General features: G+C 41.0%; 1 protein-coding gene and 1 long non-coding RNA gene across 2 annotated transcripts in view; one reads left to right on the plus strand and one right to left on the minus strand.

The window, feature by feature from the left end:
• Window positions 1-13,957, plus strand: part of LOC145545346 (uncharacterized) — a 140,032-nt gene that overhangs the window by 33,806 nt on the left and 92,269 nt on the right. The window contains exons 3-4 of the long non-coding RNA XR_014082013.1: window positions 4,099-4,237; window positions 7,023-7,125. This is a non-coding gene — a long non-coding RNA (uncharacterized LOC145545346). The remainder of the gene's footprint in view (window positions 1-4,098; window positions 4,238-7,022; window positions 7,126-13,957) is intronic.
• Window positions 1-13,957, minus strand: part of ACYP2 (acylphosphatase 2) — a 184,156-nt gene that overhangs the window by 9,104 nt on the left and 161,095 nt on the right. The window lies entirely within an intron of this gene.

The following is a 13,957-nucleotide window of genomic DNA, read 5'->3' on the forward strand; positions in this document are numbered from 1 at the left end:
AGATGGAGAAATATACTGTGTTCATGGATTGGAAGAATTAATATAGTGAAAATGAGTATACTACCCAAAGCAATCTCTAGATTCAATGCAATCCCTATCAAGCTACCAATGGTATTTTTCACAGAACTAGAACAAATCATTTCACAATTTGTATGGAAATATAAGAAACCTCGAATAGCCAAAGCAATCTTGAGAAAGAAGAATGGAACTGGAGGAATCAACCTGCCTGACTTCAGGCTCTACTACAAAGCCACAGTCTTCAAGACAGTATGGTACTGGCACAAAGACAGAATATAGATCGATGGAACAAAATAGAAAACCCGGAGATAAATTCACGCACCTATGGACACCTTATCTTTGACAAAGGAGGCAAGAATATACAATGGAGAAAAGACAATTTCTTCAACAAGTGGTGCTGGGAAAACTGGTCAACCACTTGTAAAAGAATGAAATCAGAACACTTTCTAACACCATACACAAAAATAAACTCAAAATGGATTAAAGATCTAAGTGTAAGACCAGAAACTATAAAACTCCTAGAGGAAAACATAGGCAAAACACTCTCCAACATAAATCACCGCAGAATCCTCTATGACCCACCTCCCAGAATATTGGAAATAAAAGCAAAAATAAATGAATGGGACCTAATTAAACTTAAAAGCTTTTGCACAACAAAGGAAACTATAAGCAAGGTGAAAAGACAGCCTCAGAATGGGAGAAAATAATAGCAAACGAAGCAACAGACAAAGAATTAATCTCAAAAATATACAAGAAACTCCTGCAGCTCAATTCCAGAAAAATAAATGAGCCAATCAAAAAATGAGCCAAAGAACTAAACAGACACTTCTCCAAAGAAGACATACAGATGGCTAACAAACACATGAAAAGATGCTCAACATCACTCATTATTAGAGAAATGCAAATCAAAACCACAATGAGGTATCATTTCACACCAGTCAGAATGGCTGCTATCCAAAAGTCTACAAGCAATAAATGCTGGAGAGGGTGTGGAGAAAAGGGAACCCTCTTACACTGTTGGTGGGAATGCAAACTAGTACAGCCACTATGGAGAACAGTGTGGAGATTCCTTAAAAAACTGGGAATAGAACTGCCATATGACCCAGCAATCCCACTGCTGGGCATATACACCGAGGAAACCAGAATTGAAAGAGACGCGTGTACCCCAATGTTCATCGCAGCACTGTTTACAATAGCCAGGACATGGAAGCAACCTAGATGTCCACCAGCAGACGAATGGATAAGGAAGCTGTGGTACATATACACAACGGAATATTACTCAGCCATTAAAAAAAATACATTTGAATCGGTTCTACTGAGATGGATGAAACTGGAGCCCATTATATAGAGTGAAGTAAGCCAGAAAGAAAAACAACAATACAGTATACTAATGCATATATATGGAATTTGAAAGATGGTAACGATAACCCTATATGTGAGACAGAATAAGAGACACAGATGCATAGAACAATTTTATGGACTCTGAGGGAGAAGGTGAGGGTGGGACGTTCTGGGAGAATAGCATTGAAACATGTATATTATCATATGTGAAACAGAGCACCATTCCATGTTCGATGCATGAGACAAGGGCTCAGGGCAGGGGGAATGGGATGACCCAGAGGGATGGGATGGGGAGGGAGGTGCGTGGGGGGTCCAGGAAGGGGAGCACATGTAAACCCATGGCTGATTCATGTCAATGTATGGCAAAAACTATTACAATATTGTAAAGTAATTAGCCCCCAACGAAAATAAATAAATTTATAAAATAAAAAAAAAAGAATGAAACCAGAACACTTTCTAACACCATACACAAAAATAAACTCAAAATGGATTAAAGATCTAAGTGTAAGACCAGAAACTATAAAACTCCTAGAGGAAAACATAGGCAAAACACTCTGCAACATAAATCACTGCAGAATCCTCTATGACCCACCTCCCAGAATATTGGAAATAAAAGCAAAAATAAATGAATGGGACCTAATTAAACTTAAAAGCTTTTGCACAACAAAGGAAACTATAAGCAAGGTGAAAAGACAGCCTCAGAATGGGAGAAAATAATAGCAAACGAAGCAACAGACAAAGAATTAATCTCAAAAATATACAAGCAACTCCTGCAGCTCAATTCCAGAAAAATAAATGAGCCAATCAAAAAATGAGCCAAAGAACTAAACAGACACTTCTCCAAAGAAGACATACAGATGGCTAACAAACACATGAAAAGATGCTCAACATCACTCGTTATCAGAGAAATGCAAATCAAAACCACAATGAGGTACCATTTCACGCCCGTCAGAATGGCTGCTATCCAAAAGTCTACAAGCAATAAATGCTGGAGAGGGTGTGGAGAAAAGGGAACCCTCTTACACTGTTGGTGGGAATGCAAACTAGTACAGCCACTATGGAGAACAGTGTGGAGATTCTTTAAAAAACTGGGAATAGAACTGCCATATGACCCAGCAATCCCACTGCTGGGCATACACACAGAGGAAACCAGAAATGAAAGAGACACATGTACCCCAATATTCATCACAGCACTGTTTACAATAGCCAGGACATGGAAGCAACCTAGATGTCCATCAGCAGACGAATGGATAAGGAAGCTGTGGTACATATACACAACGGAATATTACTCAGCCATTAAAAAGAATACATTTGAACCTGTTCTATTGAGATGGATGAAACTGGAGCCCATTATACAGAGTGAAGTAAGCCAGAAAGAAAAACACCAATACAGTATACTAATGCATATATATGGAATTTCAAAGATGGTAATGATAACCCTATATGCGAGACAGAATAAGAGACACAGATGCATAGAACAGTCTTATGGACTCTGTGGGAGAAGGTGAGGGTGGGACAATCTGAGAGAATAGCATTGAAACATGTATATTATCATATGTGAAACAGAACACCATTCCAGGTTTGATGCATGAGACACATGCTCAGGGCTGGGGCAATGGGATGACCCGGAGGGATGGGATGCGAAGGGAGGTGGGAGGGGCGGTCAGGATGGGGAACACATGTAAACCCATGGCTGATTCATGTCAATGTATGGCAAAAACCACTACAATATTGTAAAGTAATTAGCCCCCAAATAAAATAAATTAAAAAAGACACACATTTGGAAGGCAATTATAGTAAATTAAACCAAATTATGTCTTTTATAAAATACATTCTCTTGAGTGATGCTCTTGAAGTTTATTAATTTTTCAAAGTAATGCAAGAGTCCTGTATAAAAAAGTAACTGTTTTGTCTACTTTTGTTCAAGTGCTTATGTTCCTCATTAAAATTATTTGCTTCAATTCATATCCTGTATATTTCTTGGTAAGTTTATACTTAGATATGTACTGTTTTTTTGCTGTTTTGAACAAGATGCTTTTTAATTATCATATTTTTAAACTGGTACATAGAGACACTAGTGATCTCTCATGTGGTAATCAGATACCTTACTGAACTTCCTTGATGATGTAATAGTTTTTTCCTTTTCATTGGAATGCCTAGGTTAACCCCCCCATGTATTTTTAAATTCATTCTGTCAATTTTTAACACATTGACAGGATAATTTCAAATTGCTCTTTATTTTAGTCTCTCTAGCCACATTTTGGTGGCTCAGATGGTAAAGAATCTGCCTGCAATGCAGGAGAGGCAGATTCGATCCCTAGGTTGGGAAGATCCCCTGGAGAAGGGAATGGCAGCCCACTCCAGTATTCTTGCTGGAGAATTCCATGGACAGAGGAGACTGGCAGGCTATAGCCCATGGGGTCGTAAAGAGCTGGACACAACTGAGCAACTCACACTTTCACTTTTTTTTTTAAGCCATATTTTGGCTACTTACATGCCTTTCAGAGAATTGCTACAGAGAAAAACTGAATCATGAACAGTGCACCCAGCCAAGAGGCCAGCAAGATCATAATACACTAATACGTGCTCTAACTCCAGCATATTTTACCTATTAGTTTTGTAGACTCCATAAATGCTGAATGGATGGTTGGATGGATGGGTGAGTTATACCTGCTTGAGATTGAAGTCTATTATTTCTGCTGTAAATCTGAGTTGGCTTTGTGTGCATATATCTTTCAGGTATTTTTATTTAAGCAACATGATCCACTGGCAGGCTTTAAAAAACAAAACCAAAAAAAAGAAAGGATGTAAACTGGAAAATTCTATTGACAAAAGTCATGTTACTTGAAAACCATGTTCTCTCTTCACTCTAATACAAGTAAGTGCCTTATGCAGAAATTTTGAAAATGAAACTGATTTTTGTGAAGTTTAATTCTCTTCCCCAAATCATGTTTTCTTTAACAATTATGAGGAAATAATAGGAGGAATTTTATTATGGTTACACTTTCTTACGTGGTTGATGAGAACCATACACAGTGGTGAAAACAATTTTTTATGAAATAGCAAAGGACAATGATCTTGTACATATTACATTTAAGTGTTCTGCAGGCCATCTTTGCATTAAAAAGAAATTAATAAAACACAATGCTGATAAATATTAAATGACCAAGGAAAAATCTATTCGTTTAATAAATTAAGTATGCTGTGTTTTTCTGTTCCTGTTCAGAGAGTCGCCAACTCTCAGTCCCCTCCAGGTTTCCACAGCCTTGTCTCTAATTCGTGGGTGCAGATGGCACACACTCAGCCATCAAGTACAGTAAATGCCACGTATTTATGGCCTTGGCAGCCAGCAAAGAGGCCAGCTGTGGCCTTCTAAAATGCACTTAGGTGTCTGCCCTCCCAGAGACCTTTCTCTGATGGTCTGTATCTAAAAAGGGCCCCACTCCCATGCTGTTGTGAGCATCACGGGAATTAGCACATTCTATAATTGCTACGTTTACATGATTGTTTATGTATTCACTACCTGCCTCCTCCACATTAGAATGCAAATTCTAGGAAGAGAGGATCCCCACCCTCTAGCAGGATACCCAATGATAGTGGGCCCTTGATATGTATTTACTGAATAAATTGAGTCTCTGTCACCTTTCTGCCCTCCCCAGGTCTGCACCTTCCATGCATGAGAGGAAGGGGCATTCCTAGGGTCTGTGTACTCCACACACAGAAAGGAACCCTGAGCATCACCTGTTAACACTTTGATTTTTATATCACACAAAACAAAACCCTCGTGTATTTTTTTAAAAACTCTTTGAAATGTAAAGACATAGTTGCTTTTATTACACAAAGTGAGTAAATATTTTGCCTGTGGCAGTCCTCTATGAAATAACTCAAATAATGACAATATTCAGTCTCTTAGAGGAAGTTAGAGGCCTATGGATCTGACCTAATAACCTGAATATAAGCCTGTGAACAAAGTTTATTCGTGCCATCTGTCCATGTATTTTTGTCAGTCCCTAAATTTTACTGTATTTCTTGTGACTGTGAGTTTACTCACTATATAAATAAACATAGTCACTGAACTTCACTCAGAATTCAGCGAACTCTGAGTGAAGTCAGTTACTATTTGAACACCACAGGACGGCCATGTCCATCCTGCAAACGCAGTCACGTGACATGGCACCACATTAGTCAGATTCAGCACACAGTTGGTTGTACATGCTCATACATACTGTGATTATCCTTAGACACTTTTCTTTATATCTCAAGTATGTACTGACACCTACTATTTATGTGCTATATTAATTTTAAAATTTTATGCTTCTTTTTCAAAAAAAAAAGAATCCTCCCAACATAATCTTGCCCCAAAGCTTAATGCTTATAGCAAGAGTGAAGTGCTTCTCTGAACAAGGGAACAGTTGGGGTGGAGGTGGGGGGTGCAGAACCCCGCCCCTCACCCCAGGCCTTTTTTTCCACCAACTGCACCTCAGGCACCACTGGGAAATCCTAAGGGCTCTGAAGAGCATAGTTTGAAAACTTCTCTATTAACGTATCACTGAGCAAGGATACAGAAGCGTGGCATAGAGGGAGACTCCATCACAGGTAGAGGTGGAAATCAACATAGGACCATCTGTTCTGCAACTCAAGTCAGTTAATGTTTCCTGCAAAACCTAGTAAGCTTCTGGGGTGGTGGGGAAAAAAAAATCCCATCTAACTAATATCCTTCTCTGAAACAAAGAGGTGAAATGATCAATAAAGCATTAGAAAGCCAATATTATTAATAATTCATAGCAGTTCTATTTCCTAGGACTAAAGTGGGGCAGCATAATCCTTTCGCATATCTCCGTAGCACCAGTATAAAATGTAGACCATAGCAAGAAAGCAGACAGTAGGAAAAGACAGCTAATGAATTAAAAGCTAATGTGATGCATGCTGGAAAATATTGAGTTGTCTGCTCATTTCAAGCTTTCAAACTAACATTAATAATGGAAGGACAGCATATAATATTTTTGCTATTCTCCTTATTTAGCAAGTTTCATTATTCAGTTACATGTGTACAAATAATATTATTTCTTTATTATCAATACAAGCATTTTGAAGGCATTTTGATATAATGTCTAGAGTTTCTGCTAGGTATTAGAGAAGAGTTCAGTGATTATCAGGGGAATCCTAGGATATCCATAATTAAGCTGAGACCAGATTCTTCATCTTTAAAACAGGATAGTACCACTTCACTGTTAGTGAAAGGATTAAAGAGAATGTATATAAATTGCCTAAGGCAATGTCTGACACCCAAGCAGGCCCTTAAAAGCAATTATTTTATTGTTCTCTGCCTTTGCTAAAGATGATGAACAGCCTGCTTGGCAAAGTGTGAGCCTCCAAAGCACACACTTCAGTGCAGTTCCACTAGTTAAAAACTTTGTTCTTGGGGGAGCTGCTTCTCAGCTGCAGTGGGAAACGCCATGTCACTCAACCTCCTCATTTTGGGGAGAGTCTGCAAGAACTACCCAACATGAGCTATGCCCAGGACACTGAGAACCAGCCAGCTGAATCAAGGGCCTAGATGCAGAGAAGGCAAAAGTGAAGGCATGATTGGACCTCTAGTTTTTCTGCCACACCACAGTTTCCAGGTCCACAAAGTGACAGGTGTGCTCATCTGTTTCATTTAGTGGCAAGAAAATCATTGCTGGAGCACAGTGGTGATGGAGTGGACTTTCGGATCATTCTGCTTGGATGTGAATCCAGCTACCATTTCCCAACTGGTCATCCTGGGTAGGTTTCTTAAACTCTCAGTGCTTCATCTGTGAAAAGGAGAGTATGTAGCTTACCTCAGAGAATTGTTATGAAGGTTAAACAAGAGAATCTGTGTAAATCGTTTGAAAGACTATCTAGAGAATACTCTTCCCTGGTGACTCACTGGTAAAAAATCTACCTGCAATGAGGGAGACACGGGTTTGATCCCTAGGTTGGGAAGACCCCCTGGAGGAGGAAATGGCAACCCATTCCAGTATTCTTACTTGGAAAGTTCCATGGACAGCGAACCCTGGTGGGGCTACAGCCCATGGGGTCACAAAAGAGTCGGACATGACAGCAACTAAAGAACAAACGACAACAGAAGCACTTACTAATTTTTAGCTTTTGTATCAGTCAGGTAATGAAATAGCAGGTAATGAAAACCACCTTAGCTAGTTTACATGGAGTTTAATATAGGGAATTAACTCCTTACAAAACCACTGAAGGGCTAGAAGAACAGATCTGAATGGGCCTGTTGGAGCAACTCCATAGACTGGCTGTTAAAGTATAAGCTGTTAAAACTGTGATTCTCATGAAAATACAATATGATGTGTCAAAGATTTCTATTCAATACATAAATTAATGAGGGAACCTGGAAGATTCTGATTCAAAGGAGAATTTAGACACACACATACATGAATATATTCATGCATACAATCAGGAATGCTGAATGTAACTTGCTAATAGATGCAGAACTTGTTAAAATTCCACAAGGTAGCACTGTCCAACAGTCTTGTAATGTGAGCCTCATGTATAATTAAACATGTTCTAGGATCCACGTTAAAAGTAAAATTAAATAGGTGAAATTAATTTTAGCAATGTTTTATTTAGTCCGATATATCCAAAATAATAGAGATCTCTTCAAGAAAATTAGAGATACCAAGGGAATATTTCATGCAAAGATGGGCTCGATAAAGGACAGAAATGGTATGGACCTAACAGAAGCAGAAGATATTAAGAAGAGGTGGCAAGAATACACAGAAGAACTATACAAAAAGGATCTTCACGACCCAGATAATCACTATGGTGTGATCACTCACCTAGAGCCAGACATCCTGGAATGTGAAGTCAAGTGGGCCTTAGGAAGCATCACTACGAACAAAGCTAGTGGAGGTGATGGAATTCCAGTTGAGCTATTTCAAATCCTCAAAGGTGATGCTGTGAAAGTGCTGCACTCGGTATGACAGCAAATTTGGAAAACTCAGCAGTGGCCACAGGAATGGAAAAGGTCAGTTTTCATTCCAATCCCAAAGAAAGGCAATGCCAAAGAATGCTCAAACTACTGCACAGTTGCACTCATCTCACACTCTAGTAAAGTAATGCTCAAAATTCTCCAAGCCAGGCTTCAGCAATACATGAACCGTGAACTTCCAGCTGTTCAAGCTGGTTTTAGAAAAGGCAGAGGAACCAGAGATCAAATTGCCAACATCCACTGGATCATCGAAAAAGCAAGAGAGTTCCAGTAAAACATCTATTTCTGCTTTATTGACTATGCCAAAGCCTTTGATTGTGTGGATCACAATAAACTTTGGAAAATTCTGAAAGAGATGGGAATACCAGAACACCTGACCTGCCTTTTGAGAAAGCTGTATCCAGGTCAGGAAGCAACAGTTAGAACTCGACATGGAAAAACAGACTGGTTCCAAATAGGAAAAGGAATATATCAAGGCTGTATATTGTCACCCTGCTTATTTAACGTATATGCAGAGTACATTATGAGAAACACTGGGCTGGAGGAAGCACAAGCTGGAATCAAGATTGCCAGGAGAAATATCAATAACCTCAGATATGCAGATGACACCACCCTTATAGCAGAAAGTGAAGAGGAACTAAAAAGCCTCTTGATGAAAGTGAGAGAGGAGAGTGAAAAAGTTGGCTTAAAGTTCAACATTCAGAAAACGAAGATCATGGCATCTGGTCCCATAACTTCATGGGAAATAGATGGGGAAACAGCGGAAACAGTGGCTGACTATTTTTTGGGGCTCCCAAATCACTGCAAATGGTGATTGTAGCCATGAAATTAAAAGACACTTACTTGTTGGAAGGAAAGTTATGACCAACCTAGATAGCATATTAAAAAGCAGAGACATTACTTTGCCAACAAAGGTCCATCTAGTCAAGGCTATGGTTTTTCCAGTAGTCATGAATGGATGTGAGAGTTGGAGTGTGAAGAACGCTGAATGCCAAATAATTGATGCTTTTGAACTGTGGTGTTGGAGAAGACTCTTGAGAATCCCTTGGACTGCAAGGAGATCCAACCAGTCCATCCTAAAGAAGATCAGTCCTGGGTGTTCATTGGAGGGACTGATGTTGAAGCTGAAACTCCAATACTTTGGCCACCTGATGAGAAGAACCGACTCATTGGAAAAGACCCTGATGCTGGGAAGGATTAGGGGCAGGAGGAGAAGGGGACGACAGAGGATGAGATAGCTGGATGGCATCACCGACTCAATGGACATGAGTTTGAGTAAACTCTGGGAGTTGGTGATGGACAGGGAGGCCTGGCGTGCTGCAGTTCACGGGGTCGCAAAGAGTCGGACACAACTGAGCGACTGAACTGAACTGATCCAAAACAAAGAGATATAATCTATATAAATAGTAAATGAACAAGCTATTTTACATACTTTTTATGTCACGTCTTTGAAATCTATTTTACGTTTATGATTCATCTCAATTCAAACATGCCACATTAAAGTGCTCAACAGCCACATGTGGCTAGCGGTTCCTGTATTCGTGTAGCCCTAGAGGCTTTCTATGGGGCTCAATGGTAAAGAGTCCACCTGTCAATGCAGGATACTTAAGAAACACGGATTTGATCCCTGAGTTGGGAGGATCCTTCTGGAGGAGGGCACGGCAACCCACTCCAGTATTCTTTCCTGGGAAATCTCATGGACAGAGGAGTGTGGCGGGCTCCAGTCTATGTGATCGCAAAGAGCTGGACACAACTGAGTGAGCACACAGGCACTGCTGCTATTCTATTAACAAGAACTTCATGAAACTCTACACTATGGGATACAAAAGATTAGAAATATATATATATTTTTTTTCCTTGTCCTGTGTGATAGCACCAGTTTTGTAAACTCTCTCTGATCTGGAGTTCTTCTCAGCACTAGAACAGAATCCCGAGGAAAACCAACACTGACGGGCCAAGTGGCAAGCAGAAGCAGATAGAGGACAGGTAGAGAGAGTTACCGAAGAAGAGAGAGAGAACCATGAAGTGTAGTGTTAGCGTTAGGGAACTGCTGACTGAAACCTCCTGCCTTGGCCAGGCACGATGGTAACCACTTGCATGAATTGTCTCCTGATAGGAGGTCCAATAAGGAACACGGTGGTGGAGGAGGATGCCAGCCCATAATATATCCTACCAAATTCCAAGAATCCTTCACACTAGAACCCATCTTGGCTGAGATATGTGGATGCCACCAGGAAGGACCCTTGAGTCAGACCAATATTGGGCCAAGCAAGATGACTGGCCAGAGACAACCTGCAAACTAACTCCATTACCATAAATCCTGAGCTAGATGGCTGAGCAGGACTCCTGGCTTCCCTTACCTTGTTGCTCTCTGCCCAGATGCCACTTTCCAATAAGGACTTTTGCTTTGTCAGCACATGTGTCTCCTCAGACAGTTCATTTCCAAGCGTTAGACAAGAGCCCACTCTTGGACCCTGAAAGGGTTCCACTTCCTGCAACATTAGGAAAGCTAAGTATACAGAATATTTTTAAGGAAAGAGATGTCAACTTCCAAATGCTCCTGAGACCCAAGTGAAAGATGAACTGAAGGATACCTTGGCGACCTCTCCAAGATCAACTTCAGTCACGTGGTGGTGTAGAATCCTGATGAGAGTGGATTTAGAAGTAAGGGGGAAGTGAAGAAATGAAGATGGCAAGAACAGATCAGTCTCTAGAGCTGTCAGATTATGGATAAGAAGAGAGACACAACAGCTTTACACAACGTTAAGGTTCTGTTCTTGGCAACCCAAGCCTGCCTCTTTTCTGAATTCTGTGCCTTCCGATATTTACAAGCATCTTGCCTCAGAACAATAGTCGAGGAGGAGTGCTTTAAGGACACACAGTCTAGGATGTTTTCTATTCCGGATGTGTTCAAATCTACTCCTACATGGAGCCAAATGAGAAGGGAGTTGGCCAGACTCGCCTGTATTCTGCCCCCTCACCCTGACCTTTCCACTCCCCCAAAATGCTCACAAGCAAATTGAGTTGCTGGGGCGATGCCATTGGCTGATAGGCTGATAGGCTGATAGTTTAGAGCCAAACTGTGACCCACCCAGTGCAGAGCCCATTATTTCAGACATTTTTAAAAGCCTTGTTGCTGGCTCTGTTTTATGTCCCCACCCTTGTTTTTTATCCTTTCTCGCTTGTAAATGTGCACTCTCCTGTTACAGTTTTACATAGCCTTACAAATCACTTCCAGTTGTGTTGGGAACAAAGTGAAGTATTAATATAAACACATAAAGCTGTGAGGGTTGTGTTTTTGTTTTTTTCTTTTTCTCCTTGATGCTGTTCCCTTGATTTTTATGAAGGAAATCATTGGAAGGGGGTGTGGAGATTTATTTACAGAGTTTTACTTTACAACTGACTTTGCTAGATACATTTTCCATTACAGTGAGACACACATCATTCTGAGGTCATAAAAACATGTATCTGCCTTCTCCGCAGCTGCCCTCCTGACCCGGGCCTTGAAATCGGGACTGTAGGGGGCGGGGGAGGGTGGAGGGGGTTCTGGCGCTGCGGTCCTCCACCTCCAGGGAAAGTGGTGCTGATGGAGATTAGAGAATGTCTGGTATTAGAATCAGAATGCAGTTTAATTAATTACATCTCCCTCTTTTGATCTGAGGGGCTTCTCTGGTGGCTCAGATGGTAAAAAATCTTCCTGCAGTGTGGGAGACCCAGGTTTGATCCCTGGGTCAGGAAGATGCCCTGGAGTAGAAAATGGCAACCCACTCTAGTATGCTTGCCCGGAGAATCCCATGGGCAGAGAATCCTGGTGGGCTATAGTCCATGGGGTCGCAGAGTGTCAGACACAACTGAGCAACTTAACACTTCACTTTCTTTTGAACTGAAAGCGACTTACATAGTAAGCAGCTGTCATATTTAGTTTTCCAAGTGACTTTTAGATGAGGCCATTAAAACTAGGCATAGAAATCCAAACTCAGAGTGGGATGTTTGCATTTGAATAGCATTAAAAGTTTCTGAGGTCTCAGAAGTTATAACCATGAAGCTAAAGCCAGAAGATGGGTCCCGCTGTGAAAGAAACCAGACTCCTTGACACTGGGTCTAGAAAGCACTATTTATTCTGGCAGTCAGCCAGGTGAGGACTCACGTTTGGGAGCCTCTTCACACACTATTTCCTGCTACAGCTAAACTTACATCAAAGACAGAAAGTAGCTAGCAGCTTCCTGTAGACTCCTATGAGGCATCATTACATTGATGGAGACGCCAGTGGTCTTCAGTGGTCTAGGAAATTGATCTTAAAAGCTTTCTCTGAAATGATCAAATTCAGGAGAACAAATGTATAGTAACCAAATTCATAGATCAATTTATAAAAATGCAATATCATGTATTCATTTATATTGGATGCTCTATTTGTCAAATATATCGTCTATATAAGAATTTTCCATTTGGGGAAGCACACTAATGAGAAAGAATTACAATAGATTGTTCTTTCTCCAGTTTAGGTGTATTTTGGCCTAGGAAACATATGATAAACCTTCTTCCCCAGAAAACACTGAAATGGCAATACTGATCACCTTTTAAAGAACTCTATACCACCCACTGCTTTTCACTTAATACCTCATTGCCTCACACAGGTTAACAAGACTGTGGTTTTCTTCACAGTTCCTTTGTTCCTGAGGACACTCTCTCTTCACTTGGACTATACTGAAGTATATTCTAGTAAGTCCTTGTTTCTAGGGCAGAGACAAGAAAAACCTACCACTTACTGTACTGTGTTTACAAACCCCACCTTCAGGCAGTTTGCTTTGAGAAAGAGGTGATTTGTTCTAACTTTGGAAGGAAAAAGATTTCCTAGATTTAGGAAGGGTAAAGGAAGTGAAGGCCTTTCTATCCAGTGGCTGCTGGAGTAGTAGGTCCTTGCCACAGAGAGAATTAGCCAGAAAAGGAATGTGCTGAAGGCTCATAATGTTCTCCATGGTGATCAAGTAATAATAACCTCATGGCAACGTATAGCCAATGTTCTAATTAGGGAATGTTCCCATTACTACAGTGGCTTCCTCAATGCAGTCAGCAGACTGCAGTCTCCCGCTGCAGAGCAGGAGACACAAGAGACACAGATTTGATCCCTAATGCAGGAAGATCCCCTGGAGGAGGAAATGGCAACCCACTCCAGTATTCTTGCCTGGAGAATCCCAAAGACAGAAAGAGCCTGGTGGGCTATAGTCCATAGGGTTGCAAAGAGTCGGATACACAGCACTTATTAGTATAGTTGCTACCCTCAAGCCTAGAGGCTTAAAAGAATATCCTGCTTACAGGTCTACACTGTGGATGGAATTTAGCAGGGAGAACTCATTTCTGCCATGCATGTTGTAGAGGGCGGCTCAAAGCCTGAGGACTGGAATAATTGGACGGCTTAGTGACTCATAGGTGTGGCGTGGCATCCTAGGAGAACTCAGTCACCTGGGTTTGGCACAACTGAGGCTCCTCAGGCATCTCTCTCTATGCCTGTGTGCCCTTCCCAACATGGTGCTTCAGAGTAGCTACACTTCTTACACATCTGTCAGCTTCAGGGGTCCAAAGGCACAGCGTCCAAGAGAATGAGCCAGCCAGGCGCAAGAG

Source organism: Giraffa tippelskirchi, chromosome 4, assembly GCF_054371585.1.
Source record: "Giraffa tippelskirchi isolate mGirTip1 chromosome 4, T2T-mGirTip1v1.2.pri, whole genome shotgun sequence".
NCBI classification, from domain to species: domain Eukaryota; kingdom Metazoa; phylum Chordata; class Mammalia; order Artiodactyla; family Giraffidae; genus Giraffa; species Giraffa tippelskirchi.